General features: G+C 42.7%; 1 long non-coding RNA gene across 1 annotated transcript; it reads left to right on the plus strand.

Moving 5' to 3' along the window:
* The first annotated feature begins 9,992 nt into the window (after window positions 1-9,992).
* LOC118311365 lies at window positions 9,993-13,577 on the plus strand. The gene is made up of 4 exons (XR_004793969.2): window positions 9,993-10,053; window positions 10,324-10,476; window positions 11,426-11,507; window positions 13,145-13,577. It is a non-coding gene; the product is annotated as an uncharacterized LOC118311365 (long non-coding RNA).
* Window positions 13,578-13,786: the final 209 nt, after the last annotated feature.

The raw sequence follows: 13,786 nt of genomic DNA on the forward strand, positions 1-13,786 counted from the left end.
CTTCGTGCATGCGCGATTCATCTGCAGTCTGGACGCGGAGGGGTGAACGTCATCTCCTGCTCTGACCGGGCCACCTGTGAATGCTTTTGGACGGGGGAGGGGCCCACGGCAGCACCCGCTGCTCGTTGAGAAGAGTAAGAACGATACGTGCTTTCACATCAGAGTCTCCAAAAGTCTCCAATAACACCAGAAAAAGTCGCTAGATTTCTCGCTAGCCGCTTTTTTGAAAAAGAGTCGCTAGAGGGGTCTGAATACTCGCTAAGTAATAAGTTGGCAACACTGCGTTGCAGTGCCACCTGCCAGCACGGCTCTTAAGGTGTCCCTGAGTGATGTTTACAAACTGCTCACAGTTTTGTGAGGTGCGGTCCGCTCCATTTTTTTTGTTTTCGATTTACAAAGCCTGGGTTGAGCCGAAAACCCGGATTTTGTTCTGGAGCACACACAATAGCGACAGCTAACGGATGGCAAGGAAATATTTGCTTTGGAAACGCTTACTGCCCATTTAAGTTGATACTAGGAAATAGCCTATTTAGTCTGATAGGCAAATAATAGAGGGATATAGTGATGTCTAATACAAGTTCTTCTGGGACAAACAAATCACTGTAAAGGAGACCATTTGAATGTTTGTGAGATTATATAATATTACCTTTCAACAACATACCTCAAAACATTGGTAATAGATTTGCATATAGCCCAGAGGAAACTAAATATGTTAACAAACAGAAAAGAAAAAAATTATTGTAAGATGTCACCCCCAATCCTTGTCCCCTTATTTCTCTTTACTGTCACCTTCTAATAAAAACATAAAAAAATATTGAAATAGAGAGGTAAGAACTTTGTTCATATAGCCAGTCTTATTTCAGGTAGCGAACAACGATACGACGATATTGGGGGATTCGGGGAAACGCTGAATTACATTTCATTATTTCCTAGCTTTTTTTCCTCTTAATTATAGCTGTTCATTATGGTAAATAAAGGTGGGGTTGGGGTTAGGCACCACAGAGGAGGGATACATATTGTAGTTACTGTTAATAAAGAGGCAAGTGTTGATTTGTCTATGAGAGCATGAAAACACCGGTCTCTTGCTTGAATCAATTCAATTTTATTTGTATAACACCAAATCACAAAGTACAATATTTCAAGGCACTTTTCATAGTAAGCTTGCGTCACAATAAGCAAGCTCTTGGCAACCGTGGAGAGAGAAAAAATATGTTTTAACAGGAAGAAACCTCCAACAGAATCAGATTCAGTCAAATCAAATTCATTTCATGCCCATTCATCACCTCAAACTACCCTCTGAATAAAGCGCACACTACTTCCTGGATTTGCAATGAAATGTGGTCACCAGATGTCATTTGTGAGAATTATCCATGTGGACATATTTTTATGCATCCTCTGGAGTATGTGAAGGTCTTTGTCCATGAAATTTTAATCCTCTGACATTTCTCTCTTTGATTGCATTAGTGTTAGCATTCCCTCTATTGATGAGAAAGAATAATTTTTGCAGTGTTAACGGGCACATTGCTACATGGTTCATGAATCCGTTACACCACACAAAAACCAGGGTGGCCCAGTCCAGTCAAGTAGCAGGAAGGGTGTGAAGGGTTAAATTTAGAGCGAGAAAAAAATCACATACATAATTTCAATGCTGAAAAATTCAGGAGCAGAAATTCAGTGCTTTTTAAAGTCCAAAGTCTGCTGAGACAGATTTGCTTCTATACACCAGACCACCAGGGATCTCAAATCCACAGTTTTACATAAAGGGTACCTTGTTCCCTTAACCTCAGGGCAAAAAGCAGGGAGTGGTTATAAAATAGTTTGGGCCAATAATCAAAAGGTTTTAATTAATGGCAGGCAAGATCTGTAATGATCTTAGTGTTTGCAACTTGTGAGTGTAATTTTCAATCCAGGACATATTGATGTGTCAGTAAATAACAAGTGCAGCATGACCCTCTTTTGTGCTGTCTTTATGAACAATATTTCCATGGATTGTTCTGCATTTTTACCCGGTCTGTTTCTGCGCTTTCCCCCCTGGCTCCAGTATTTGGGTTACCTGTTTTGCTACATGTCGTGGACACCCTTGGTTTGATTCTGTTTTCGTTTTATTATTAAACATCCTTTTTTTCCCCACATCTGCATTTGGGTCCTGCTTCCTGCTCCCCCGTGACAGAACGACCCGACCTCAAAATGGACCCAGCACGTGATTTTTTTTGATTTGGAGCTTCGTGAGTTGATTTACACCCTTACTTGTATTCATGTGCATTTAAAAGAAACTTAGCAGTGGAATACAAGGAGGGGGCTCTGCGCATGGCACACAGGGAAGTTTCCCTGAGGCCCTGGTTGGGGAGTTCATTGCCCGACTGGCTAAAGTACTTTTTGAACACCCCGGACTCCCAGCCAGTCTCCCAGTGTGCCATCCAGCCAGCACCCCAATTGGCTAGCATCAGGCCTGCTAGCATCCAGCCAGCCTCCCAGTCAGTTACCATCGGGTTTGCTAACCTCCTGCCATCCCCTGTTCCTCCGTCGGAGCTTCCGGCCGACGTCTGCTCTTCCTCACCAGTCGGTGGACCGATTGACACATCACCTGTCCGTGGTCCAGCCGACGCCTGCTCCTCATCTTCAATCCAACCAACAATGGACCCAGCAGAGAGAGGCATTCTGGCCGAGGAGTTTGCTGACGCGGCACGACAAGTTCAGGGACTTTTTGACTATATGCAGTTGGCTAAAACCATGGAAGAGCAAGACACCATAAGGACTTTGATGCAGTGGTTGGTCCATTCAAAACGCTGGCTTGTCAATTAAGGAGTTTTGAGACCTCTGCTGCTGGTAGCCTCCAGTCAACCACCATGTCGGCTAGCATGAGGTTTCCTAATGTGCAGCTGGTTTCCACGTCGGCAGACCTGTGGCTTGCTTGCCTCCAGCCGTCCTCCACGTCTCCAGTCATCCTCCACGTGTCCAGTCGGTGGGCCGATCAACACATCCCTCGGTGGTCCAGTCGACGCCTGCTCCAGTCGTCGCCAGTCTGGGGGTCAATCGACACATTCCTCGTCGGTGGTCCGGCCAAGGTCTGTTCCTCGTCTCCAGTCGGTGGGCCAATCGACACATCCCTCGTCAGTGGTCCGACCGACGTCTGCTCCTCGTCTCCAGTCGGTGGGCCGGCCGACACGTTCCTCGTCGGTGGTCTAGCCGACGTCTGCTTCTCGTCTCCAGTCGGTGGGCCGGCCGACACGTTCCTCGTCGGTGGTCCGGCCGATCCCCCCACCTCGTCTCCGGTCGGTGGGCCGATCGACACATCCCTCGTGGGTGGTCCGGCCGACCTCTCCTCCTCGCTAGTCGGTGGGCCAATCAACACGTCGCTCGTCGGTGGTCCGGCTGAACTCTGCTCCTCCCTGCCAGTCGGTGGGCCGATCGACGCATCGCTCGTCGGTGGTCCCGCCGAACTCTACTCCTCTGCGCCAGTGGGTGGGCCGATCAACGCGTCCCTTGTGGGTGGTCCCCCAGAACGTCCCCCAGAACTGTTATGCCTGCCTGCAAGGCCTCCGGGCCTTCCCCCAGACCTTTCATGCCTGCCTGCAAGTCCTCCGGGCCTTCCTACAGAACTTCCTTGCTTGCCTGCCCGGCCTCCGGGCCGTCCCCCAGAGCTGTAATGCCTGCCTGCAAGGCTTCCGGTCCTTCCCCCGGAGCTGTTATGCCTGCCTGCAAGGCCTCCATTCCTTCCCCCAGAACTGCTACGCCTGCTGAACCCCCAAGGCAAGACCCCTGTCCAGTTCCCCAGTGACATTTTTTTCCCCGGATCCCTCCTCCTGGCCCCCCTCCACCTACCCTGCTCTGTGTAGACTTTTCTTTATTTTGGGCCGTCTGGAATTCGGTACTGTCATGATTCCGTGTTTTGATTTCCTGTTTTATTTTGAATTAGTTTTGCACTTCCTGTTTCCCGGTCTTTTGTCGGTTCCTCTTTACTTTGCCCGTGTCTCCTGCCCCTGTGTCATGATTCCGTGTTTTGGTTTCCTGTTTTATTCTGAAGTCTCTTCCCGCGTGTTGATTCACTTCCTTTCCTGGAAACAAAGACAGACAAAAAGAAAATCAGTGTATAAATACACGTATGAATACAAGTACAAATACAAATTGCATCCAAAGATTCTTCCCATTTATGCTGATGTTTTAAATATTTGGTCTGCATTTTGTCCATGTGGATCACTGATACAAGTTCATGTAGCCAGTTTTTGAAACAAGGTGGAGGTGATGTTTTCCAGTCCATGAGAATTAGTTTTTTTACTAACACCATGCCCAGCAATTAAGCTGTTTGAATGTGTAAATGGAGGATTAAAGAGTCCTCAGAGCACCCAAAGAGAGCCAAGTCTCTATCGTGAGGGAGAGGCTTATGATAAACCCCCCGAAAAAAGAGACAAATATTCTTGACGAGATTGGATAAATTATTGGACAGCTCCAGAATAAATGCAAATGTACCATCATTTGATTTACATTGTCACAAATTGGAGAAACAGAGGGGTAAAATGTATGTAACATGATCTTAGAATAATGAAAACAGTGAATCACTTTAAACTGAATTAACCTGTGTCTGCAATTATTGAACAACTGAAAGTGCAGTCCTCCATATTATATCGTGCAGTACAACATTTATTTATTTTTCCCAAGCCTTCTTAATACATCTGACAGACACAGGTTCATTAAAGAAATTATTCAAAGTGGGGATGTTTTCCCTGACAAAATGCCTAATTTGCATAAAATGGGAGAAATTAGAGTGAATTAGAGTGAGGTAGATAGATCATAATTGACCAAACGATGCAAACTTGTTGTCCAAGATGAAATCTTGTATACACTTAAGCCTTTTATATACCATGTAGGAAATGTGTTGTCCAGTAATACTGGGATAAAGTCATGGTTGTGACAACATGTATATATAGAAAACTTGTACCTTGTACATGCGTTTAATTTGATTAAGAATCTTCAGTGAATCTCTGACAACAAAGCTATGTCTTACTGATTTGGTAGCAGATGTAGGATTTGTTAAAAGTAGTGATGACAGTGAGGCATATGGTTTTATTAAAGACATAAACTCTTTTAGCCAGAGAGGGGCCGAATTGAATGATTCAAGGTCCAAAGAACCCCATTGCCAGTATGCCAGCGCCCTGGCATTCGCTGCCCAATAGTAACCGTTGAATACAGGAAGACCCAGGCATCCATCCCGGATGGGCCTAAATAAATGTTTTTTTGATAATCTATGCTTTTTATAACCCGAAATAATATCAATGGGTTTTTAGTCCACAGAATCCAATGACCTCAGGCCTATGGTGAGACTATTCCAATGCTTAGGGGCTGCAGAATGGAAAGCAGTCCAAGGTACACCTAGTAAGTTTTTGGTAGAAGACCTAAGAGCTCTGAAGTATATTGTGGGGCCTGGCCAGGTAGGGCTCTACAAGTGAGCACCAAGATTTAAATTTGAATCCTAAAATTTACTGGAAGCGATGTGACCATCTGTTGGACTGGGTCGGAGGCTGGCAGCAGCGTTGTGGACTATTTGTAGGCGGGGGAGGGATGAGTCATTGAGACAGGTAAACAGTGAATAACAATAATCGAAACAAAAAGGAATAAAAGCATGAATAACAATCTCCATTTCGCTACTTGAGACAACAGACCTGAGTTCCGCTATGTTTCTCAAATGAAAGAAACAGGATTGAGTCAGAGATCTAATATGGTCGTCGAAGCTCATGGATTAATCAAAGATTACACAGACTTGACTGAAGGGATGAGGACAAGCCACAAAGGTTCTGCTTAATTTCAGAATGACAACTGTCTGGAGCAAAGATCATAACTTCAGTTTTGTCTGCGTTTAACTGCAGAAAATTATTTGCCATCCACCTCCTGTAATCTTTATGTTTATTTTCTTACATTACAGTATTTATTCTTGTGGGTAAAACAACGCTCTGTCGAAAAATACATCAATAGCTTTATTAAACACCTGAGCAGCTCTAACTATACACTTTATCAAAGAGGAAGGTTTTAAGTTTAACTTTATATGTAGAGAGGGTGTCTGCCTCCCTGACACAGACTGGGAGCTGGTTCCAGAGGAGGAGCCTGGTGGCTGAAGGCTCTGCCTCCCATTCTAATTTACATACTCTGGGAACCACAAGTAGCCCTGCATTTACAGATCGAAGTGATCTATTGGGATAATATGAAACTAGGAGCTCTGTAAGATATGATGGAGTTTGATTATTAAGGGCTTTGTAGGTTAGGAGCAGTTTTTTGAATTCTATTCTGAATTTTACAGGAAGCCAATGCAGAGATTCTAACACTGGAGAAATATGATCTCTTTTTCTAGTTCCTGTCAGAACTCGTGCTGCGGCATTTTGGATTAGCTGGAGGCTTTTCACAGACTTATTGGGGCATCCTAGCAGCAATGAATTACAGTAGTCCAGTCTAGAAGTAACAAATGCATGGACAAGTTTTTCAGTATCCTTTTGAGATAGGATGTTTCTAATGTTCTTGATATTGCGCAGGTGAAAGAAGGCTGTCCTAGAGACTTGTTTTATGTTTGAGTCAAAGGACATGTCCTGGTCAAAGGTAACTCCAAGGTTTCTCACAGTAGAGCTGGAGGCCAAGGTAATGCCATCCAAAGTACCTATATGATCAGATAATGTTTCTCTGAGGTGTTTAGGTCCGAGTATAATGACCTCAGTTTTTTCTGAATTTAGAAGTAAAAAATTATAAGTCATCCAGGCCTTTATGTCTTTAAGACAATCCTGAAGTTTGTCTACCTGATTAGTTTCATCTGGCTTTATAGATAAATACAGCTGGGTATCATCAGCGTAGCAATGGAAATTGATGTGGCGTTTTCTTATAATATTGCCTAAAGGAAGCATATATAAAGTGAAAAGTATCGGTCCCAGTACAGAACCTTGTGGTACTCCATGTCTCACTTTTGTATGAATGGAAGATTTGTTATTAACGTTAACAAACTTAAATCTATCAGATAAGTAGGACTTAAACCATTCTAGTGCTGTTCCTTTAATCCCAATGTGTTCTAGTCTCTGTAACAGAATTTTGTGATCAATGGTATCAAATGCAGCACTAAGATCTAAAAGGACAAGAATAGAAACATATCCACTGTCTGAGGCCATGAGAAGGTTGTTGGTAACCTTCAGTAGTGCTGTTTCTGTACTATGATGTTTTCTAAACCCTGACTGAAAGTCTTCAAGCAGACTATTCCTGTGTAAATAGTCACATAAAGATAAAGGGGAGGTTTGATATGGGTCTATAGTTACCTAAGATATCTGGGTCCAGAGTCGGTTTTTTGAGCAGGGGTTTAACTACTGCCACCTTAAAGGCCTTTGGTACATAGCCTGTCAATATAGATAAATTAATCTGATCTAATATGGAATTATTAATTAAAGGTAATACATCCTTAAATAGCCTCGATGGAATAGGATCTAAAAGACAGGTTGATGACTTGGATGAGGTGACAAGTGAAGTCAGCTCAGCCAGATCTATAGGGGAGAAGCATTCTAAATATAAATTAGGCGATACTATTGGTTCAGAAGCTACTGTACTGGACAGTGTGTCTGTGCCATTATTGGGAAGAAGCTGGTAAATTTTTTCTCTGATGGTAATAATCTTATTAGTAAAGAAACTCATGAAATCATTGCTACTTAGAGTTGGAGGAATAGACTGTTCAGTAGAGCTTTTACTCTCTGTCAGCCTGGCTACAGTGCTGAAGAGGAACCTGGGGTTGTTTTGATTTTCCTCTATTAGTGAAGAAAAATAATTGGTTCTGGCATTTCGGAGGGCTTTCTTATTTGTAATTAAACTATTTTTCCAGTCTAGGTGAGAATCATCTAGACTGTTGGAACGCCACTTCCTTTCTAACCTACGTGACGTCCGTTTTAAAGCACGTGTCTGTGCATTAAACCATGGAGCTATCCTCCTCTGATTGACTGTCTTCTTTTTCAGAGGGGTGACAGTGTCAAGTGTGGAACGTAGTGAGGCTGCTGCACTATCAACAACATCATCAATTTGTGTGGGAGTAAAGTTTTGATAACGATCTTGCACTGTATCAACACATGGCAGTAGAGTAAATAACGAAGGAACTGTTTCTTTGAATTTACTAACAGAGTTTTCTGATAGACACCTGCTGTAATAGAACCTTTCTCCAAATTCAGTAAAGTTAATAATGGAGAATTCAAATGTAACTAAGTAGTGATCGGACAGAGGGTTTTGAGGAAATACTATTAGATTGTTAATGTCTATGCCATAGGTCAGAACGAGGTCGAGGGTGTGATTAAAACAGTGAGTGGGTTTGTTTACATGTTGAGTAAAACCAATTGAGTCTATGAGCGAATTAAAGGCAGAACTAAGACTGTCGTTGGCAACATCCACATGAATGTTGAAGTCCCCCACTATAATAACTGTATCTGCGCTAAGCACCAACTCAGATAAAAAGTCTGAAAATTCAGATAAAAATTAAGGGCCTGGTGGTCGATAAACAACGACTACAATAACTGGTTTTTGACATTTCCAGCTTGGGTGAAGGAGGGTAAGAGTTAGGGTTTCAAATGAGTTAAAACTACGTTTAAGTCGAGCGTTAAGCAATAAGTCTGCTTGGTAGATTGCTGCTACTCCTCCTCCTCGGCCTGTGGTCCGAGGAATATGAGTATTATTATAAGAGGGAGGTGTTGATTCATTTAAACGAACATATTCTTCTGGCTGTAGCCAGGTTTCAGTCATACAGAATAAATCAACGTGCTGATCAGTTATCAGATCATTCACTAACAAAGATTAAGATGGGAGTGACCTAATATTAAATAAACCACATTTTATTGTTCTATTCTTAGCTTCATTTATAGGGTTTGTGTTGATCTTTATGAGATTTGTGTGAATTACACCTCTTTTATTTCCCTTTGGATTAGATAGTTGAAGTGGTCGTGGGGCAGAAACAGTTTCTATGGGGTTTTGTGGGGGCGACTGCTGTAATAGAAGCGCAGGGAAGCGTGTAAGACTGCAACTCTGCTTCCTGGTCCCAACTCTGAAAAGTAACGGGGTTGACCGTCCAGGTAACCGAGTCAGGTTTCTACAAATGAGAGCTGCACCATCCAAAGTTGGATGAATGCCGTCTCTCCGCATCAGACCAGGAATTCTCCAAAAGGTGCGCCAGTTATCTATGAAGCCCACATTGTTATCTGGACACCACCTCGACAACCAGCGGTTTAGTGATGATGTACGGCTATACATGTCATCACTGTTCAAGTTGGGCAGGGGTCCAGAGAAATCTACAGAGTCCGACATTGTTCTTGCATAAGTACACACCGAATCAATATTCATCTTCATCACCTCCGATTGACGTAATCGGGTGTCATTACTGCCGACGTGAATAATAATTTTACCATATCTACGTTTATCCTTAGCCAGCAGTTTTAGGTGGGATTCAACGTCGCCTGCTCTGGCCCCTGGGATACAGACTGTGGTCGCTGCTTTCGCTAACTTCACGTTCCTCAAAACAGAGTCACCAATGATCAGAGTTGTTTCCTCAGCGGGTGTGTCGAGTGGGGAGAATTTATTAGAAACGTGAAGTGGTTGGTGGTGAACCGTGGGCTTCAGTTTAGGACTATGCCTCTTATTGCGGACAGTCACCCAGCCGCCCTGTCCTCCCGGCTGCTCGGGAGCTGCTGGGGGATCTGAAGGAGCTAAAGAAGCTACACTGTAGCGGCTAGCACCGGCTAGCGGCGACTGGCTAACAGTCTCAGCTAACGACTTACTCTCCACGGTGCAGCGCTTCTAACAGACTGAGCCTCGCCTCCATCCTAGCAAACAAACTACACTTACTACAAGTATCACTATCGCTAAAGGGGGCAGAGGAGAAACTAAACATGGAGCAAACAGAGCAGGAGACAGCAGGAGAGGAAGAAGCCATTGTTAGCTGCTAAAGCTAACTAGCTAAGCTACGGTGACGAGCGCAGATAAGAGCGTGTCAACCGCTGTGAGTTAGCAAGCGAGTCGCTAAAAGAGGAAGAGAGCTGTGAGTGTTTAGACTAAACAAGGGTGAGTGGAGCGGATAGTTGTCCCAATAGTTAGAAGAAACCGCAGTGTTAAAGAGAGAAGAGGAGGAGCGGTGGATAAACACAGTGACCTAACCTGACTTTCTGTTACTCTGAATCTACGAGTAAAAATGCAACCATGTCAACCTCTCTAATATATAATGAAAATATCGATATACAAGTCACATTCGCCCATTTACACACAGACATACACACCCATTAGTACATTACTGCTATTTACCATGCTTTTTCTGTCACATTCATACACTGCCAGAAGAGCCGTCAGAGGCAAGGATTAAGTGTCTTGCCCGGCATGTGGACTCTGGGAAGTGGGGGTCGAATTACCGAGTGGACAACCATCTCTACCTCCTGAGCCACAGCTACCTACGCCACAGCTAACTACTTATTAAGAAGCAAAGTTTGAGGGGTTGGTTGTACAATTTATTTGATCATTCTTATTTATTTCACATTCTAATACACCACAAAGAAGAATTACATATTTAAAGTTTCTAACATTACTCCAGTTACAATAGCCGATGGCAGCATTTTCCTTCTTTTCCTTTTCTCCTCCTCATGTTTAGGACTCAATCTTAGCTTCAGGTTCAATGTACATAATTATTAACATTAAGATTGATGCACTTTGCAAAAAACTTTTTACAGGATGAATATGACTGCTTAATGTTCCATTTAAGTCATATCTAGTTACTGTTAAAACTTACTGTGAGTTGAATAAGATCATGGCCCCTGATTAGTGATGAGATTTAAAACATCCATCCATTATCTATACTGCTTTATCCAGTAAGGGTCGCAGGGGGGCTGGAGCCAGTCCCAGCTGACATTTGGGGAGATGTGGGGTTCACCCTGGACAGGTCGCCAACGTATCACAGGATCAACATACAGACAAACATCCATTCATTCTCATATTCAAAACTATGGTCAATTTAGAGTCTAATTGACCTAACCCAATTTGCATGTGTTTGGACTGTGGGAGGAAGCCTGAGAACCCAGAGAGAACCCACGCAGACATGGGGAAAACATGCAAAGTCCACACAGAAAGGCACTGGTTGGTTCGAACCGGGATTTGAAACCAGACCCTTCTTGCTGTTAGGCGACAGTGCTAATCACTATACCACCGTGCAGCCATTTAAAACATCCATCCAATCGCTTATGCTTGGCTATACTTTAACTTAAGTGTACTGAAACGTAACTGGCAGTATATCGACAGCATGACTAGACAGAACTTCACAATGATGAGGGTTAGCAGCAACAAAAAGCACATTATCACAAATGGTGAACGTCCTTCAGCGATGCTTTTGATTTCTATAGAGCTCTGTCTTCCTGACTGCATTGTCCTCCATTGTTCTCCATTTCCACAGCTCTGTTCCCCTGGGAGTACACTGACCCCTGTCACTATGCTCATAGGCAAAAGCAGGAAGCATGGCTGCTGTCAGGCTGATTGTAAGTAGAGTCACTACTTCATCCTCCTGCCTCTTCTATTATCTCCTCACCTCTCATCTCGTCACACTCATTCTGGAAGGCAGCGAAGCATAAAAGCTTGATCTCAAATTTCCGGTTTCTGAGATGTAAAAATTAGAAAATGCTCTCTGGCATCAAATAACTTTGATTGTCTTCTTATAAGCCCCCAGGTTCTTATTTCCTCAGCCTCTCCTCATCCAGACCTCTACCTCAATCATGTGATGCGACAAACAAGCTTTTTGGGGTAATTGGAGATGATCATTTTGAGAGCAAAAGGGGGAAAAAAACCTCCATGTAACATAAAGGCATGAGCTGGACAGTTTTGGAGGGGATTTATTTTCAGTGGCATCAAAGGGGAGACAAGGACAGCTGGAGTAAAGTTATTGTCAGAGAGTCTTGGGAACTGCTTGTAAGAGGACACACTCAGGTCCTAGGGCAACATTTTGACAGGATGAAGGTGGAGAGGAGGCTTTCACTAGCTACTGTATGATGTGGATTATGGACATATACATGCATCATAGAGGTGAGCTCATCCACACAGCTTAGGCTGGATGTGGCTTAGTGAAGAATTTCATTTTAAAGTCTAAACATTGTTCCAGAGCATTAAATTGTATTAACATGTGTCTCTTATTTCTTATTTAGCTGATTTATATACTGTACTAATCAGAAGCAGAGTGAGTCATCTCACTAAGCCTCGAAACTGGCTTTCATCAAAAAATGACCAGATATTTCTTTTTGGATCTGGTTGTTTTAAAGACTGCAGACCTCTAGCTGTAGTTATATACACTGTCACTAGAGATAAGCGATGGACCTGGTAAGTCCGTCAAGTTTGTGTATTTAAATGGATTTACTTATATTCTGTCAAGTAATCATGCAGATTCTCTGCCATGTCACCTTAACCCTAACCCTCATCCTTACGTTTACAAGCTCATTAACCATGGGTTAGTAAAGCTAAGTACACAAAGTATTTGTTGTGCACATCCGGTAGAGGCTCTAATTTTGGAAACGGTCAATAATGGGTTTTTTTTACCACATACAACATAGTTCGTTGTATGAGTTCAATGACTTGTTGTAATATGCAATTATTATGAAGCACCTGATATTTTGACTCTCCAATTGCAACACATCATTATATTGAAAATAAATTACAAGGATGTTTTTCATAATGAAATTTCTTTTCTTCATATTTTATAGATAGATAAATAGATAGATAACTTAAGTATATTGAAGTGTGTATGAGATGGATAGCCTACGTCATCTCATCTGTGGGACGCCCAGTTCTAGCTCCTTAACCACAGCTGCCCTGAAATGGTTGGACATTCAGAGTCCTCTTAAGACAAATTAACCTTAAAACAACCAATGTGAGGAGGACTTCGACACCCCCTCTCCCTAGTAGAAAGAAGAGAGTAGAGAGAATGCCCTTGGTCTTTTGCATCCTGTATCATTCATTTTTATCAAAAACTAATAAAATATTGTCTTTAGTTTTTTGTGTTGTTTCTTTTTATGAAATGTAAATTAGATTGTACTGCTAGTTATCAGTACGATCCAGTGTCAGTGCTAGTTGCTTTTTAATCCTGTATTAACCTGTGTATAATGAGTGCTTTGAACTATCCTTTTAGAACACACACTGGCATTGTGCACATGCAGGTTTCCAGAAGGATGAGATCACCAAGAAAGCAACAAGGCTATCAAATGGTCCTCAAGCATGCTGTGTTGACACCTTATACTTGATGAAGAATAAATAACACAGCTTTAATGTTCGCCTGACTTCAGGGGTTGTGTGCGTGTGTGTGTGTGTGTGTTACGATAAGATGGCCTCATGGATAGAAACCCTGTAACCTTAAAGGAGGAGTAAGAGAGTCTGTAGAAACACAGTTGATGTTTGAACTCCACACACAAAAACTAGTTGTTTAGATTGACAGCAGAGAGGACCATAGGTGTGTAGCTAAGCCAACAAGGAAGCAAAATTGACCTAGCAGAGCATTTCAAATTATGCATCAATCCAAATAAATCCACTAGCAAACTCAACTCTTCTTGGCTATAAAATCCTTTGCATGTTATTCAAACAAAAAAACGCGATAAAGAGCCAAAAAACTAGACTGCAAACACGTGATGCTTCAGTTTCTCCTGCAAAGCTAACATTCTTCTCCTCTTTGGCAGTTCCTCAGCTATATCTCTCCACTTTACAATGTGATTATGCTTTTAAATATATGTGCCATTGTTCCACTGCCGTAAAAAGCTCCTTCCATTCATTCAATTCG

Source organism: Scophthalmus maximus, chromosome 5 (assembly GCF_022379125.1).
Source record: "Scophthalmus maximus strain ysfricsl-2021 chromosome 5, ASM2237912v1, whole genome shotgun sequence".
NCBI lineage: Eukaryota > Metazoa > Chordata > Actinopteri > Pleuronectiformes > Scophthalmidae > Scophthalmus > Scophthalmus maximus.